Source organism: Mus musculus, chromosome 16 (genome assembly GCF_000001635.26).
Source record: "Mus musculus strain C57BL/6J chromosome 16, GRCm38.p6 C57BL/6J".
Classification (NCBI taxonomy): Eukaryota; Metazoa; Chordata; class Mammalia; order Rodentia; family Muridae; genus Mus; species Mus musculus.
The window spans coordinates 16,703,018-16,718,125 of record NC_000082.6 but is presented as its reverse complement, the minus strand read 5'-3'; the positions used below and the strand labels follow the sequence as shown (position 1 = coordinate 16,718,125).

The 15,108-nt window shown below is 39.5% G+C and overlaps 1 long non-coding RNA gene across 1 annotated transcript; it reads left to right on the top strand.

The window, feature by feature from the left end:
* The first annotated feature begins 4 nt into the window (after positions 1 to 4).
* 4933404G15Rik (RIKEN cDNA 4933404G15 gene) lies at positions 5 to 10,439 on the top strand. Its single transcript, NR_045920.1, has 6 exons — positions 5 to 146; positions 3,196 to 3,244; positions 7,168 to 7,621; positions 7,704 to 8,071; positions 8,480 to 8,780; positions 10,171 to 10,439. It is a non-coding gene; the product is annotated as an RIKEN cDNA 4933404G15 gene (long non-coding RNA).
* Positions 10,440 to 15,108: the final 4,669 nt, after the last annotated feature.

Genomic DNA, 15,108 nt, shown 5'->3' with positions numbered 1-15,108 from the left:
GTATAAGGCAGCAGCTGAGAGTGAGCAGTAAAGTGAGCTGTGTGTTAGTTTAGGGTGGTCAGACTAAGCATTGTGTTCTGAGAATTTTATATTTTATTGTTAATCTTTGGAACTGAACATCTGTGATCCCCACGGACCTGAACATAGTGAGTTTGCTTCATGGTGTTTGGTTTTGGGGCTTGGATTTTGATCTACTCTTTATAGTTTTGGATTTAGTTAACTCATTGGCTTTCTTTTTAAAAATTATCATCCATTTTTATTATCTTTTCATTTATCTTTGCTATTTTGTGCATTGTTAGTATGTACATAGTAGCTGTTTAAAAAAAAAAAAAAGGAGTTTGACTACCCCATGTACTTGGAACCTACCCACCAGCTTTGATATTTCTCATGCCATTTCCCTGCCTATTTTAATTTCCCATCATAGTAAGAACCTTTCCTTTCCCACATGCAACTCATGAGACAAAAACATGCTCTTGGCAGTGTTGAAGGGCAGCACATTTCCTCATGGCATCACAGTGTTAAGGACAGGCCTCCATCCCTTTGGTTCTCATTAATCAAATTCTTATCAATATGAATTTAAGAAAAAGGGATCTGTTACGTTGCCTGTGGAGATGGGGAGGTTTGAGGTAGGCAGAGTCATGTAGAATTTGAGGGTCTGAGTGAGAAGGACATTGAAGAAGCCTGTATTCACTCTCTAATTAGTGAGTAACCATGTCTCTCACTGAGGTCAGCACAAAGCCCTCTGAGTCCATTCAAGTTTGATGTTATTGCTGCTCTCATGATAGTCAAAATGACCTCCTTAAAGTCTGAATGACAGAGGACTCACACCATCTCCTGTTTCTGAATTTGTGGTTTATAGAGAGGGTGCTGTTTGTGGAGGTTAGGAAATACCAGGGCAGTGGAAGCCAGGAGGAGAAATTGGTTCATTCACAGAACTGAGACCTGCAAAGGCCACAGAAGCATCTGCTTCAGACCCATTTTCTCGTCTCCAGCTGTGCTGTCCAGGTTCACTGAGAGCCAGAGACTAAGTAAGACTTATGCACTGGATGTTGTTTCTCAGGGATTTGGTTATGAGGAAAGTAAATCAGTGTTGGTGGGTACAAAGAAAAATAAAAATTTGGTTGTGAGTAGCATGATTCATTCTTTCCTTGCAGTGAAGTCACTGGAGCCTCTGTGCAGACTTGCAGACCCCGTCCATTGATCCTGAGGCTGGGTCTGGGTCTTGTTCTCACACTGCAGAGCTGTTCTTTGGTTGGCTGCAGAGTGTCTGGATGTAAACTTTGGGTCACATAGACTTTGATATTATTGATCACTTGGAAGCAGACATAGTTAATCTGATTTCACCTCAAGAGCTTGAGTTTGTTTTCTAATCCGATCTCAACAGTTTTGTTTCCTAGTTTTTTTGATCTAGATCTCTTGAGCATTTTTGCATTAATTTGTGCTTTTACTTTTGTTCTTGCTTTCTCCCACCTTTAATTCTACTCATAAATAAGTATGATTCTTTAACATTTTGACATTTAATTTGTTTTATTTTACATGCTTTGCTAGTATGATGTAGATATAGAAAATAAGGAATTCCATGAGAGTGTGCACTTCAAATACATTGCCTGTACCATTACATCCCCCAAGCATTGATGAGCTTTAAAAAAGATCACCTATCCTAGTAATAATCTTCCAGACCTGCCACATCCCATTCACCCCCAAACCAAAACATGCCATGTAAGACAGTCCACAGCATTGCAGTCTCAAATGAGAGTTTTAGACGACCATCCATAGAAGTTTAAGATATCAGGAGCACAGAGACAATGATGTCTGTAGTAGTGGGTTCTTATGGAATGCATGGTGTTAGTGAAAAGCCATTGAAACTGTCTGTAGGGTCACTCTCAAAATAGTGCAGACCCATATCCCTAACCATAGATGCACAGTCTATCCTCTTCCTTATTATGGGACATCCTTTTATTAAAATCAAAGTGTCCTCCTCAAGGTTTGATGGGAAAGGTCTCGCACCTTCTCATGTGTCTGAATGCTTGATCTCTAGCAGGTTGTGCTGATTAGTTGGGAAGATCACGAAACCCCTGTACTTTAGAGAGCAGGAGAAGTTGGGTGACTGGATGCATCAAGGGCCTACCCAAGCCATGTGACCAGCTGCTTCTGACCCACCTTGCCAACTCACTAGCTTCACCAACTGCCATGCCTTCCTTCTCCTTTGAGAGCCTGGGAGAAGGGATAGCTCTTGTCCCTTAGGTTGCAAGTTGTTGAGGATTTGTTCACTGTTATGATAAAAAATAATGAAGTTTCTAAGGTTGTATAGAGAAACTTCTTTAGGTCATTCCCGTGGTTACTGATCCATCCCTTGCAGTGACATCATGGCAAACTTTGAGAGAAAGGATGGAAAAATTTTCTATAGAAGACATTGCAGTGTGCTGGAGTTTGTCCTGATGTTGTAGAGAAATTCTTATTGGATGGAGGGCAGTTGGATTCCACCATGGGTCCTGATACACTTGGGCATTACTAGACTCTTAAGACTTGACTCTGGGAATTTTACTCTCTGTTGCTGTGGATTTTATCATCTGTGTTTCCTTTTGATTTGTACCCTCACTGTTTTTGGTTTGAGGCATGATTTCTGCTTGTGTGCTCATTTTTTTTTTTATATAAAATGGTTCTCCTTCAACAATTTTGCTTTTCTATATTGTATTCTGTTTTATTATTATATTTTGCATTTGAAACCTTAACTATGTAAAGTAAGGAATATTCTTGTAGCACTCCTATACATGCACATAGTGAACTTGGATCATTTTCATTTATTTTGTTATATTGCAGCAGCCCCTCACATGTGCCTACATTGTGCCTGTTGATTAAGAGTCAACCTACTCAGTCATTGCTCTAGATAAGCTCAGTATACCTCTGGAACTTCCATGCTCCACATGACCAATCCTATGTATTTGTTTACTTCATACTATGCCAGCATTTCATTCTTGGTGGCTGAGCCTGGCCTCTTCCCTTGACATCTTTACCTGCTTGTTGTATGATCTACCAAAGAATGCATTTTCAAATGTACACATAGATTGTCAGCAAGGAAATTAACTTACACATTGTGATACATATGTGTGCATGTGTGTGTGTGTTGTTATGTTTTTGATAATAGGATAATACTAAATTTGTAGACTAAGTTCGTAACAATCTTTGTTTTTCTAGTGAAGCAGCTTGAAGACCATTGATCTCTACTATACTTTGTTGCCAGTAGGTAAGATCCACTATCCAATCTGTTGGGCTTGGGCTGTCCTTCTTGGAAGAGACTGTATTACTCTTTCAATCTTGTACTTACATTGATCTCTTTACATGTTCACAAGATCTTGAATGTATCATCACACTCAGGATGTAGTAGTAAAAGGGAGTCAACAGGTGGTGCATGTTGGTTATATCCATGTTGGTATCTCTTTTGTGAATTGAGCAATCTTTTTCTTTAAGGACTATCAACACTCTGAAATACAAGGTTGTCTAGATGGATCCTATTTGTATCTACTAATCAGGTGTAACATTTCAATAATTTTTGCATGTCAAGTTTTTGCTCTTGTTTCTTTGACCTTTGTTTCATCCTCTAAGTATCCCAGTTATTTCCAGGTATGATCTTCCTTAGCTTTCTCATACTTGCTTTGGAGTTGGGTTGGTTTCTTGTTTGTTTTTCTGTTTAGTTTTTTTTTTAAATCTCTGACCACATGATACATAATTACACTGCTTGAGAGCTTTGGATTTCATGATATACAAATTGATAGCCATAGCCTTGCCTCCTAGACCTGCTCTTGTTTTTTTTTTTTTTTTTTTTTTTTTCTAGCATATTGTGGTGGTGTCATTGTCCACATTTTCAGGTTCAGAGCATGCCTGAAAAAATTTCATGCACAGATCTCAGTGATCCAAATTTTGCTATAACCATCCATTCAAACACAGATGTCAAACCATCTTTTTTTGTGTATAGTACTCTGAAATGGCAAGAGTTTCTCAATAATGCTGGAACCACCAATTCCTGTCTCATGAGATCTAGGGATTCTGATGAGAAATCAGGAAAGGATCCTATGGAACAGTTGTGATGAAGCTTCTTTGGACACCTGTAGATTCTCCTTACATGCCCTGGGATTGCAGTCGACACAGAACATCTTATAGCACCTTAGTGCCATTGAGGGACCCCAAATCCTTTAAACCCACAAGTATAAGTTCAAGTCAAAAGGCATTGAACACTTTGAGTGCAGAGATGATAAATCTGTTAGAAGCCAAGTGTTGATACAGAATGATAGGTCTTAAGTATTATTAACCATTAATGAACCCTACATAAATTCCTAATTAGTTGAAGCCAGTGTCCATACCACAGAGAACCACATCTTCCTCAAAGTGTCATTTTCTTTGTCTTTATTGATGATTGCTGTTAAGAGTAAAAGGTCTTTGTCATGGGTTGGATGTGATATGTCCTGTACTGTCTCATGTGTTTAGACATTCGGTCCCCTTAGGCAGCCCTGTTTGAGTAGTTAGGGAAACCTTGGATGTGTGGCCTGCTGGGAGGCAGTGGGTCCTTAGGAGACCTGGGAGATTGATAATGCACTGAAACCAGTTGCCTCACACTCTGCTGCCAGTGCCAGCAGCTGAGCCCTCCATCATGCTGTGCCTGAACCTCTGAAAGCCTGAGCCAAACCAACCTCTGCCTCTCAGAAGCTGCTTAAAGTCATGGATTTGAGAGGAGCCATGAAAAGGTGAAACTGGTAAAGAGTTTTGACATTAGATGTGTTTATGTCACAGGTCCCGTGAGCTCACAAGGAGTCATTGTGAGAAATGCTAGTCCCATGTACAGCAGCAGCTGGTCTTGGATCTGGTTCTTATACTGCTATAAGCTAGCTGCTTGTTGGCTAAGAGCAGTTGGATTGTAATTGTGTTCTGAGATCTTCATTTTTTATTTCCCATATTTGGAATTGAACATCTGTGAACCCCACGACCTGAACATAGTGAGTTTGCTTCCTGGTGGGTTGGTGTTGGGGTAGGGGTTTGGATTTACTAGTTAGAGTTTTGGATTTAGTTTGTGCATTTGCTTCCAGTGTTTTGTTTTTAATCATCCAGTTTTCTATTATTCTCTTTTCATTTTTCTTTGCTATTTTGTACATTGTTTTTATACATTAAAACCCTTATTAATATGTACATAGTAGCTGTTTAAAAAAGGCGTTTGACTACTCCATGTACTTGGAACCTACCCACCAGCTTTGATATTTCTCATGCCATTTCCCTGCCTATTTTAATTTCCCATCATAGTAAGAACCTTTCCTTTCCCATATGCAACTCATGAGACAAAAACATGCTCTTGGCAGTGTTGAAGGGCAGCACATTTCCTCATGGCATCACAGTGTTAAGGACAGGCCTCCATTCCTTTGGTTCTCATTAATCAAATTCTTATCAATATGAATTTAAGAAAAAGGGATCTGCTACATTGCCTGTGGAGATGGGAAAGTTTGAGGTAGGCAAAGTCATGTAGAATTTGAGGGTCTGAGTGAAAAAGACATCAAAGAAGCCTGTGTGTTCACTCTCTAACTAGTGAGTAACCATGTCTCTCACTGAGGTCAGCACAAAGCCCTCTGAGTCCATTCAAGTTTGATGTTATTGCTGCTCTCATGATAGTCAAAATGACCTCCTTAAAGTCTGAATGACAGAGGACTCACACCATCTCCTGTTTCTGAATTCGTGGTTTATAGAGAGGGTGCTGTTTGTGGAGGTTAGGAAACACCAGGGCAGTGGAAGCCAGGAGGAGAAATTGGTTCATTCACAGAACTGAGACCTGCAAAAGCCACAGAAACATCTGCTTCAGACCCATTTTCTCGTCTCCAGCTGTGCTGTCCAGGTTCACTGAGAGCCAGAGACTAAGTAAAACTTACACCCTGGATGTTGTTTCTCAGGGATTTGGTCATGAGAAGAGTAAATCAGTGTTGGTAGGTACAAAGAAAAAATTATTTTGCTTGTGACTAGCATGATTGGGTACTTTCTTGCCATGGCGTCACTGGAGATCATTTGTTCATCTAGGCCCTGCCCACTGAAGTCACTGACTGTTTCTGAATCTTAGCCTCTTGCTGCAGAGAAGCTGTTGCTTGGTTGACTGCAGACTCAGACACTGGGTCAGGTAGACACTGATGCTATTAATCACTTGGAAACAGACATACTGGATGTGATTTCATCTTAAGATGTTGAATTTATTAGCTAATATGATTTGACCTCAAGAATTTGAGTTTGGGACTGTGGATTTAGCTCAGTAGTAGAGAGTGCTTGCCTAACAAGCTCAAGGCCCTGAGTTCAGTCCTCAACTCTGAAAAAAATAATAAGAATTTGAGTTTGTTTCTTGTTGTTTTTCAATTTTATCTCTATCTCTTCAGTGGTTTTTAGATTAATTTGTGCTTTTACTTTTGTTTCTTATTTTCTAGTACCTGTAATTCTATTTATAAATGAGTACAGCACTTTGACATTTTTGGATTTTAAATGGTTTGGTAGTATGAAATAGGTGTTGAAAATAAGAAATTTTATCACATTGTATACTTTGAACACATTGCCACTATTATATTCTCCAAGTTTTGATGATCAAAAAAGTTCTCCTATCCTATAAACTATCTCTATTCTATTAACTATCTCTGGACTTGCCATGTCCTATCCACCCAAAACCAAAAAAAAAAAAAAAAAAAAAAAAAAAAAAGAGGACATTCAACCCTCTGCAGTTCAAGGTTGCCTAGAGTTCCCAAGGATTCTACTTGTCTCCAGCATACCTTACATTTCAACAATTTCTGTCCTCTCTGGGTGATTCAGTCAAGGGTTCCTCAGATCTGTTCATCATTTAAATGGACCAGTTCTTTGTTTCTTTGCCCTTTGTTTCAACCTCTAAGAGTGAAGTTTTGTCCAGATGTTATCTTTCTTAGCTTTCTCATAACTGTTTTGTGGTTGGGTTGGTTTTTAAAATTGTTTCTTTGTTTTGTTTTGTTGTGTTTTGTTGTGTTGTGTTGTGTTTTTTCTCTTTGACCACATGATACACCATCACAATGTTAGAGATAGCTTTGTTTTCATTATATACAAGTTGACATTTGTATATATTTGTATAGAACTCCTGTACCTGATCTTGTGGGTTTTTTTTTGTTTTTTGTTTTTTACTTCTAGGAGATTGTGGTGGTCCCATCATCCTCCTTTTGAGGTAAAGGACATGGCAGACAAATTTTCATGGGCACATCTCAGTGATGCAAATTTACTATCAGCATCCAGTGAAACATGCACAGATCTGAGTGATGCAAATTTACCATCAGCATTCAGTGAAACAGGGTGGTCCATCTCCAGCCTGGTGAACACCATATGTTCCCTGAGCCACATGGCAGTGGAGAACTTGGACAGGGCAAGAACAACTCACTTTAGAGACACCCTGGCGAAAAACGATATACTATTCAAGAAGAAAAGCCATTACCATCCTGGACAAATAGTACAACTTCAAAAAAGACACTCAGTCAAGTCACCTGCATGTCGTATCATCCTTCCTCCCTTTCCCTTAAAGAGGAGATGGAGTGAATTGGCTCTGCCTACATTCATGGTGGCATCAAAAAATGGCAACATTGTGCAGCAGGTAAATGACAAAAGTAGCAAGTGTTTTTGTAGGTCCAGGTCACCTGTTTATACATACCTTACCTGTGAATTCTGCCCCACAGGATGACTATGTGAATATAGTGAATATAAATGCTACAGAGACAGATGCTACTGATTTGTTTGCTAAAACATCCAAGGGGATAAAAAAGGAGGCTGAGATTGAAGAGACAGGAATTACCATCTCATTTAGTCTCACACCTCTGGATGTGCTGTCCTTTTTGGAGGATACCACAAGCAAACAGAAACCTGGATGTTCCATCCTTGAATTAACATCTACCAAGGGCCGTCTCCAGGAGGCACCTATAACCCCGAACAGGAACAGGAACAGGAACAGCAGAAGGCTATGGAAGTGGGTGAGGAGACATATTATTCACCCATTCAGGAGGTTTCTCTGCTTTCCCACTCGAAGTAGAAGACACAGAACATCCAGGTAAGGGATAACAAACAATGGAGAATGAAGTCCCAAGGAAACTGAGTTGGCATGACTGCCAACATTCACATGTATATTTGATCTTTCCTTTCCAAAGGCACTCTACTATTGACAGGCTGCACCCAGTTTTAGAGCACGAACCTTTAGATTTCTGTGAGCCTAGAACGAGCTTTCCAACTAAATACTGCTTATGTATATCTGAGGAAGTTGAGTCAGAAGCAGACAGCAGTGGATGGACCAAGGGCAGAGGATGGAGGGAAAGAGGAAGGAGGAGTTTTTGGTGAAAAGGAGCACGGGTTAGGAAGAGAGGAATTCTGTGGAGACCTGTGGTACCACACAGCAGCTCTATGCTAAATCCTTCAGTGTCAATGTCATTAATAGAGTTCTTTCTCTGTGTCTTCTTTCAAGGATTGATCATTGGGCCCAGGCCCGTGGTTCCTAAACCACAGGCCTGTGTTCGGCCTGGTACAGCAGAACTGCTGCAGGGGGAACCAGGCCAGAAGAGGCAGTGTATACAACCTTTTGTTACCTGTCAGACACCTCCACCAACCAGGACTCCATCTCTGTAACCCCATCTCCTACAGAGTGTGAGTAATTAGCTCTCTACTCTTTGACATCATTGTTCCCTATGCACTAGTGCATGGACAAAGAAGTCATACACATAAACTTCCTGCTATGAAGAGACAGCCATCCTGACTCTGCAGTCCAGGTGAGAGAATTACATTTCCCACCTGATTCATCATCTTTCCATGCTGTAGCCCCTGTGGTACCTGGTTCAAACAGGTGGGACTTGCAGTGTCAGTGTTTCTCAGCACTAAATATTCAAGACATACTATGACATTGTAAGTAGAAGTCATGGCCCAGTGTGGAGTACCATCGTATTTAGGGAGTATCCTTTCTATGAGCTTCTTGGATTGGAAAATTCTTCTAAGCAAGCAATGAAAGATTTTCATGGCCTTTCTTATGAGGTCTTGGAAATGGTAGAAATGGCAAGGCTCTGAAATTTGTTACCTCATTATATATTTCCTGTCATTGTGAAATATTATTTGGTACTACAATATTTAGACTGTGGATTCTGGAAGCAATGAACCTGAGGCATATGTCTGCCCATCTCCCCTCAAGGCAACTGCTCCATACCTTAAGACAATGTGAATGAAATGTGTTTCTGAGAGGCAAAATAACAGAATCCTTTAGGTACATCAAACACGAGGCCAAACTAGTTCCTTTCAAAAATCCTAAAATACCAGGGCTCCTCTGCCTAGGAGACTAGACTCATCAAAGAACATGGTCACTTGTGTTGCCCTTTGAGTCAGCAAAGCCACACTTCAGATCTTAACACAAGTCATAATATGTCCTTTTAATCTAAATTTCCCAGTTCCACAGGATGCTCATCATTATAGGAAATTGATAATAACCAAAGGTTTCTCCAGTTTGTAATTTTCTACAAAAAATTCTACGAATCAGAAAATATACTCATTTTTCAGCTGCTTATGCTTTTTGTAAAAACAGTTTCAACAGAGGATTGACCCCCACAAACTACCATATGCTTTCTGGACCATAATATGCTCATGAGAATTATCATGAAATGAAAAACTATCCATCAGACCTTCCCATCTTGTGGCAGGGTTGAGAGCTCACTAGACCAAATACTTGTTCTGAAAACATGAGATGAATTCAGATCTAGTGAAGAAATAAAAGCCTTGCATGGCAATGTGACCTACAATATCACGCCAATATTGATAGAAGGAGACAGACCCTTTGGTAGCCCCATGCAGATGGTCTAGCCACAGTTCTCACAGGGCATGTCTCAGAAAACAAGGTCAAGATAACATTTGAGACTCCTTAATACTCATACATGAGCCAACACGTGCAAATACTCCAGGCATACACATAAAGTCATAAAACTGTACTTAAATACACACAAGAGCTATGAAGAAGGGGAAATAGAGAAAATCATCGATGAGCATTTCATACTTCACAATGACGGTCCTTATGTGTGAGATGTGTTTCTCAACCTGCTATCACCATGATTTTCATCCAGCAGCATGCAAGTGAAAGGCTCATGCATAACTGTGTTTTACTTGATTTTGTCTCATCAGGTGTGTCTATCACAGAGCATGCATTGGCTGAAATCTATGAAGAACAGCAGATTAAACCCTTTCCAGTTGCCTGGCTTGGAGTACCATAGGACACTGGCTCTTAGCTTGCTGTAGGAGGCCGCCCACAATGCCTCTGTGCTGTGAACTTTGTGTGTTCATTTATGCCCTGATGTGAAAACTCAAAACATATGAAGAAACTGGGGCAGTGTAACAATTTCCATACTTTAGCCAAGATTTCTCAGGCCTAACATGTAAATTCCTTTATGTTATTAAATGTTCACTTGATTTTTTTTTCATACATAACTACAGCAATAGTCATAAAACAAGAGCTTTAATGCAACCATATCCTGCCACCTGGTTACCTTCAGTCAAGTTTCATCAGCTGTCTCTTGATGTTTTATTATTTCCTTTTGCATCTATGTTTTATTTAATTAGGTATTTTTTTCATTTACATTTCAAATGCTATCCTGAAAGTCCCCCATACCCTCCCCCTCCTACTTCTTGGTCCTGATGTTCCCCTATACTGGGACTTATAAAGTTTGCAGGACCAAGGGGCCTCTCTTCCCAATGATGGCCGACTAGGCCATCTTCTGCTACATATGCAGCTAGAGACAAGAGGTCTGGGGGTACTGGTTAGTTCATATTGTTGTTCCACCTATAGGGTTGCAGACCCCTTTAGCATCTCCATTGGGGAAGCTGTGTTCCATCTAATAGATGACTGTGAACATCCACTTCTGTGTTTGCCAGGCCCAGGCATAGCCTCACAAGAGATAGCTATATCAGGGGCCTTTCAGCAAATTCTTGCTAGTGTATGCAATGGTGTCAATGTTTGGAGGCTGATTATGGGATTGATCCCCAGGTATGGCAGTCTCTAGATGGTCCATCCTTTAATCTCAGCTCCAAACTTTGTCTCTGTAACTCCTTCCATGGGTGTCTTGTTCCCAATTCTAAGAAGGGACAAAATGTTCACACTTTGGTCTTCGTTCTTCTTGAGTTTCATGTGTTTTGCAAATTGTATCTTGGGTATTCTAAGTTTCTGGGCTAATATCCACTTAACAGTGAGAACATATCATGTGAGTTCCTTTGTGATTGGGTTACCTCACTCAGGATAATGCCCTCCAGATCCATCCATTTGCCTAGGAATTACATAAATTCATTGTTTTTAATAGCTGAGTAGTACTCCATTGTGTAAATGAACCACATTTTCTGTATCCATTCCTCTGTTGAGGAATCTGGATTCTTCCCACCTTCTGGGTATTATAAATAAGGCTGCTATGAACATAGTGGAGCATGTGTCCTTATCACACATTGGCACATCTTCTGGGTATATGCCCAGGAGAGGTATTGCTGGATCCTCCAGTAGTACTATGTCTAATTTTCTGAGGAACCTTCAGACTGATTTCCAGAGTGGTTGTACAAGCTTACAATCCCACCAACAATGGAGGAGTGTTCCTCTTTCTCCACATCCTCGCCAGCATCTGCTCTCATCTGAATTTTTGATCTTAGCCATTCTGACTGGTGTGAGGTGGAATCTCAGGGTTGTTTTGATTTGCATTTCCCTGATGATTAAGGATGTTCAATATTTTTTCAGGTGCTTCTCAGCCATTGGATATTCCTCAGGTGAGAATTCTTTGTTTAGCTCTGTACCCCATTTTGTAATGGGGTTATTTGATTTTCTGGAGTTCACCTTCTTGAGTTCTTTATATATATTGGATATTACCCCTTTCTGGTTTGGAATCATAAAGATCCTTTCCCAATCTGTTGGTGGCCTTTTTGTCTTATTGACAGGTCTTTTGCCTTACAGAAGCTTTGAAATTTTATGAGGTCCCATTTGTCGATTCTCAATCTTACAGCACAAACCATTGCTGCTCTATTTAGGAATTTTTCCACTGTGCCCATATCTTTGAGGCTTTTCCTCGCTTTCTCCTCTATAAGTTTCATAGTCTCTGGTGTTATGTGGAGTTCGTTGATTTATTTAGACTTGACCTTAGTACAAGGAGATAAGAATGGATCAATTCACATTCTTCTACATGCTAACTGCCAGTTCTGCCAGCACCATATGTTGAAAATGCTGTCTTTTTTCCACTGGATGGTTTTAGCTCCCTAGTCAAAGATCAAGTGACCATAGGTGTGTGGGTTCATTTCTGGGTCTTCAATTCTTTTCCATTTGTCCACCTGTCTTTTGATATACCAGTACCATGCAGTTTTTAAATCACAATTGCTTTGTAGTACAGCTTTTGGTCAGGTATGATGATTCCACCAGAGGTTCTTTTATCATTGAGAAGAGTTTTTGCTATCCTAGTTTTATTTATTTATTTTTTTGTTATTCCAGATGAACTTGCATGTTGCCCTTTCTACTTCGTTGGAAAATTGAGTTGGAATTTTGATGGGGATTGCATTGAATCTGTAGATTGCTTTTGGAAAGATAGCCAGTTTTACTATATTGATCCTGCCAATCCATGAGCATGGGAGATCTTTCCCTCTTCTGAGATCTTCTTTGATTTCTTTCTTCAGAGACTTGAAGTTCTTATCATACAGATCTTTCACTTCCTTAATTAGAGTCACACCAAGGTATTTTCTATTATTTGTGACTATTGTGAAGGGTGTTGTTTCCCTAATTTCTTTCTCTGCCTGTTTATCCTTTGTGTAGAGAAAGGCCATTGACTTGTTTGAGCTAATTTTATACCCAGCTACTTCACTGAAGCTGTTTATCAGGTTTAGGAGTTCTCTGGTGGAATTTTTAGGTTCACTTATATATACTATAATATCATCTGCAAATAGTGATATTTTGACTTCTTCCTTTCCAATTCGTATCACCTTGACCTCCTTTTGTTGTTGAATTGCTCGGGCTAGGACTTCAAGTAATTTATTGAATAGGTATGGAGAGAGTGGGCAGCCTTGTCTAGTCCCTGTTTTTAGTGGGATTGCTTCCAGCTTCTCACCATTTACTTTGATGTTGGCTACTGGTTTGCTGTAGATCGCTTTTATTATGTTTAGGTATGGGCCTTGAATTCCTGATATTTCCAAGACTTTTATCATGAATGGGTGTTGGATTTTGTCCAATGCTTTCTCTGCATCTAATGAGATGATCATGTGGTTTTTGTCTTTGTAGTATATTTATATAGTGGATTACGTTGATGGATTTCCTTAGATTAAACCATCCCTGCATCCCTGGAAAAAAACCTACTTGGTCAGGATGGATGATTGTTTTGATGTGTTCTTGGATTTGGTTAGCGAGAATTTTGTTGATTATTTTTGCATCGATATTCATAAGGGAAATTGGTCTGAAGTTCTCTATCTTTGTTTGATCTTTCTGTGGTTTAGGTATCAGAGTAATTGTGGCTTCATAGAATGAGTTGGATAGAGTACATTCTACTTCTATTTTGTGGAATAGTATGTGCAGAACTGGAATTAGATCTTCTTTGAAGGTCTGATTGAATTCTGCACTAAACCCATCTGGTACTGGGCTTTTTTTGGTTGGGAGACTATTAATGACTGCTTCTATTTCTTTAGGGGATATGGGACTGTTCAGATCGTTAACTTAATCCTGGTTTAACTTTGGTACATGGTATCTGTCTAGAAATTTGTCCATTTTGTCCAGGTTTTCCAGTTTTGTTGAGTATAGCCTTTTGTAGAAGGATCTGATGGTGTTTTGGATTTCTTCAGGATCTGTTGTTATGTCTTCCTTTTCATTTCTGATTTTGTTAGTTAGGATGCTGTCCATATGCTCTCTAGTAAGTCTGGCTAAGGGTTTATCTATCTTGTTGATTTTCTCAAAGAACCAGCTCCTCGTTTGGGTGATTCTTTGAATAGTTCTTCTTGTTTCCACTTGGTTGATTTCACCCCTGAGTTTGATCATTTCCTGCCGTCTACTCCTCTTGGGGAAATTTGCTTCCTTTTTTTTCTAGAGCTTTTAGGTGTGTTGTTAAGCTGCTAGTGTGTGCTCTCTCTAGTTTCTTTTTGGAGGCACTCAGAGCTATGAGATTCCCTCTTAGAATGCTTTCATAGTGTCCCATAAGTTTGGGTATGTTGTGGCTTCATTTTCATTAAACTCTAAAAAGTCTTTAATTTCTTTCTTTATTCCTTCCTTGACCAAGGTATCATTGAGAAGAGTGTTGTTCAGTTTCCACGTGAATGTTGGCTTTCCATTATTTATGTTGTTATTGAAGATCAGCCTTAGTCCATGGATGTCTGATAGGATGCATGGGACTAATTCAATATTTTTGTATCTGTTAAGGCCTGTTTTGTGACCAATTTTATAATCAATTTTGGAGAAGGTACCATGAGGTACTGAGAAGAAGGTATATCCTTTTGTTTTAGGATAAAATGTTCTGTAGATATCTGTTAAGTCCATTTGTTTAATCACTTCTGTTAGTTTCACTGTGTCCCTGTTTAGTTTCTTTTCCACGATCTGTCCATTGATAAAAGTGGTGTGTTGAAGTCTCCCACTATTATTGTGTGAGGTGCAATATGTGCTTTGAGCTTTACTAAATTTTCTTTAATGAATGTGGCTGCTCTTGCATTTGGAGCATAGATATTCAGAATTGAGGGTTCCTCTTGGAGGATTTTAACTTTGATGAGTATGATGTGTCCCTCCTTGTTTTTTTGATAACTTTGGGTTGGAAGTCGATTTAATTCGATATTAGAATGGCTACTCCAGCTTGTTTCTTCAGACCATTTGCTTGGAAAATAGTTTTCCAGCCTTTCACTCTGATGTAGTGTCTGTCTTTTTCCCTGAGATGGGTTTCCTGTAAGCAGCAGAATGTTGGGTCCTGTTTGTGTAGCCAGTCTGTTAGTCTATGTCTTTTTATTGGGGAATTGAGTCCATTAATATTAAGAAATATTAAGGAAAAGTAATTTTTGCTTCCTATTATTTTTGTTGTTAGAGTTGGCATTCTCTTCTTGTGGTTGTCTTCTTTTTGGTTTGTTGAGGGATTA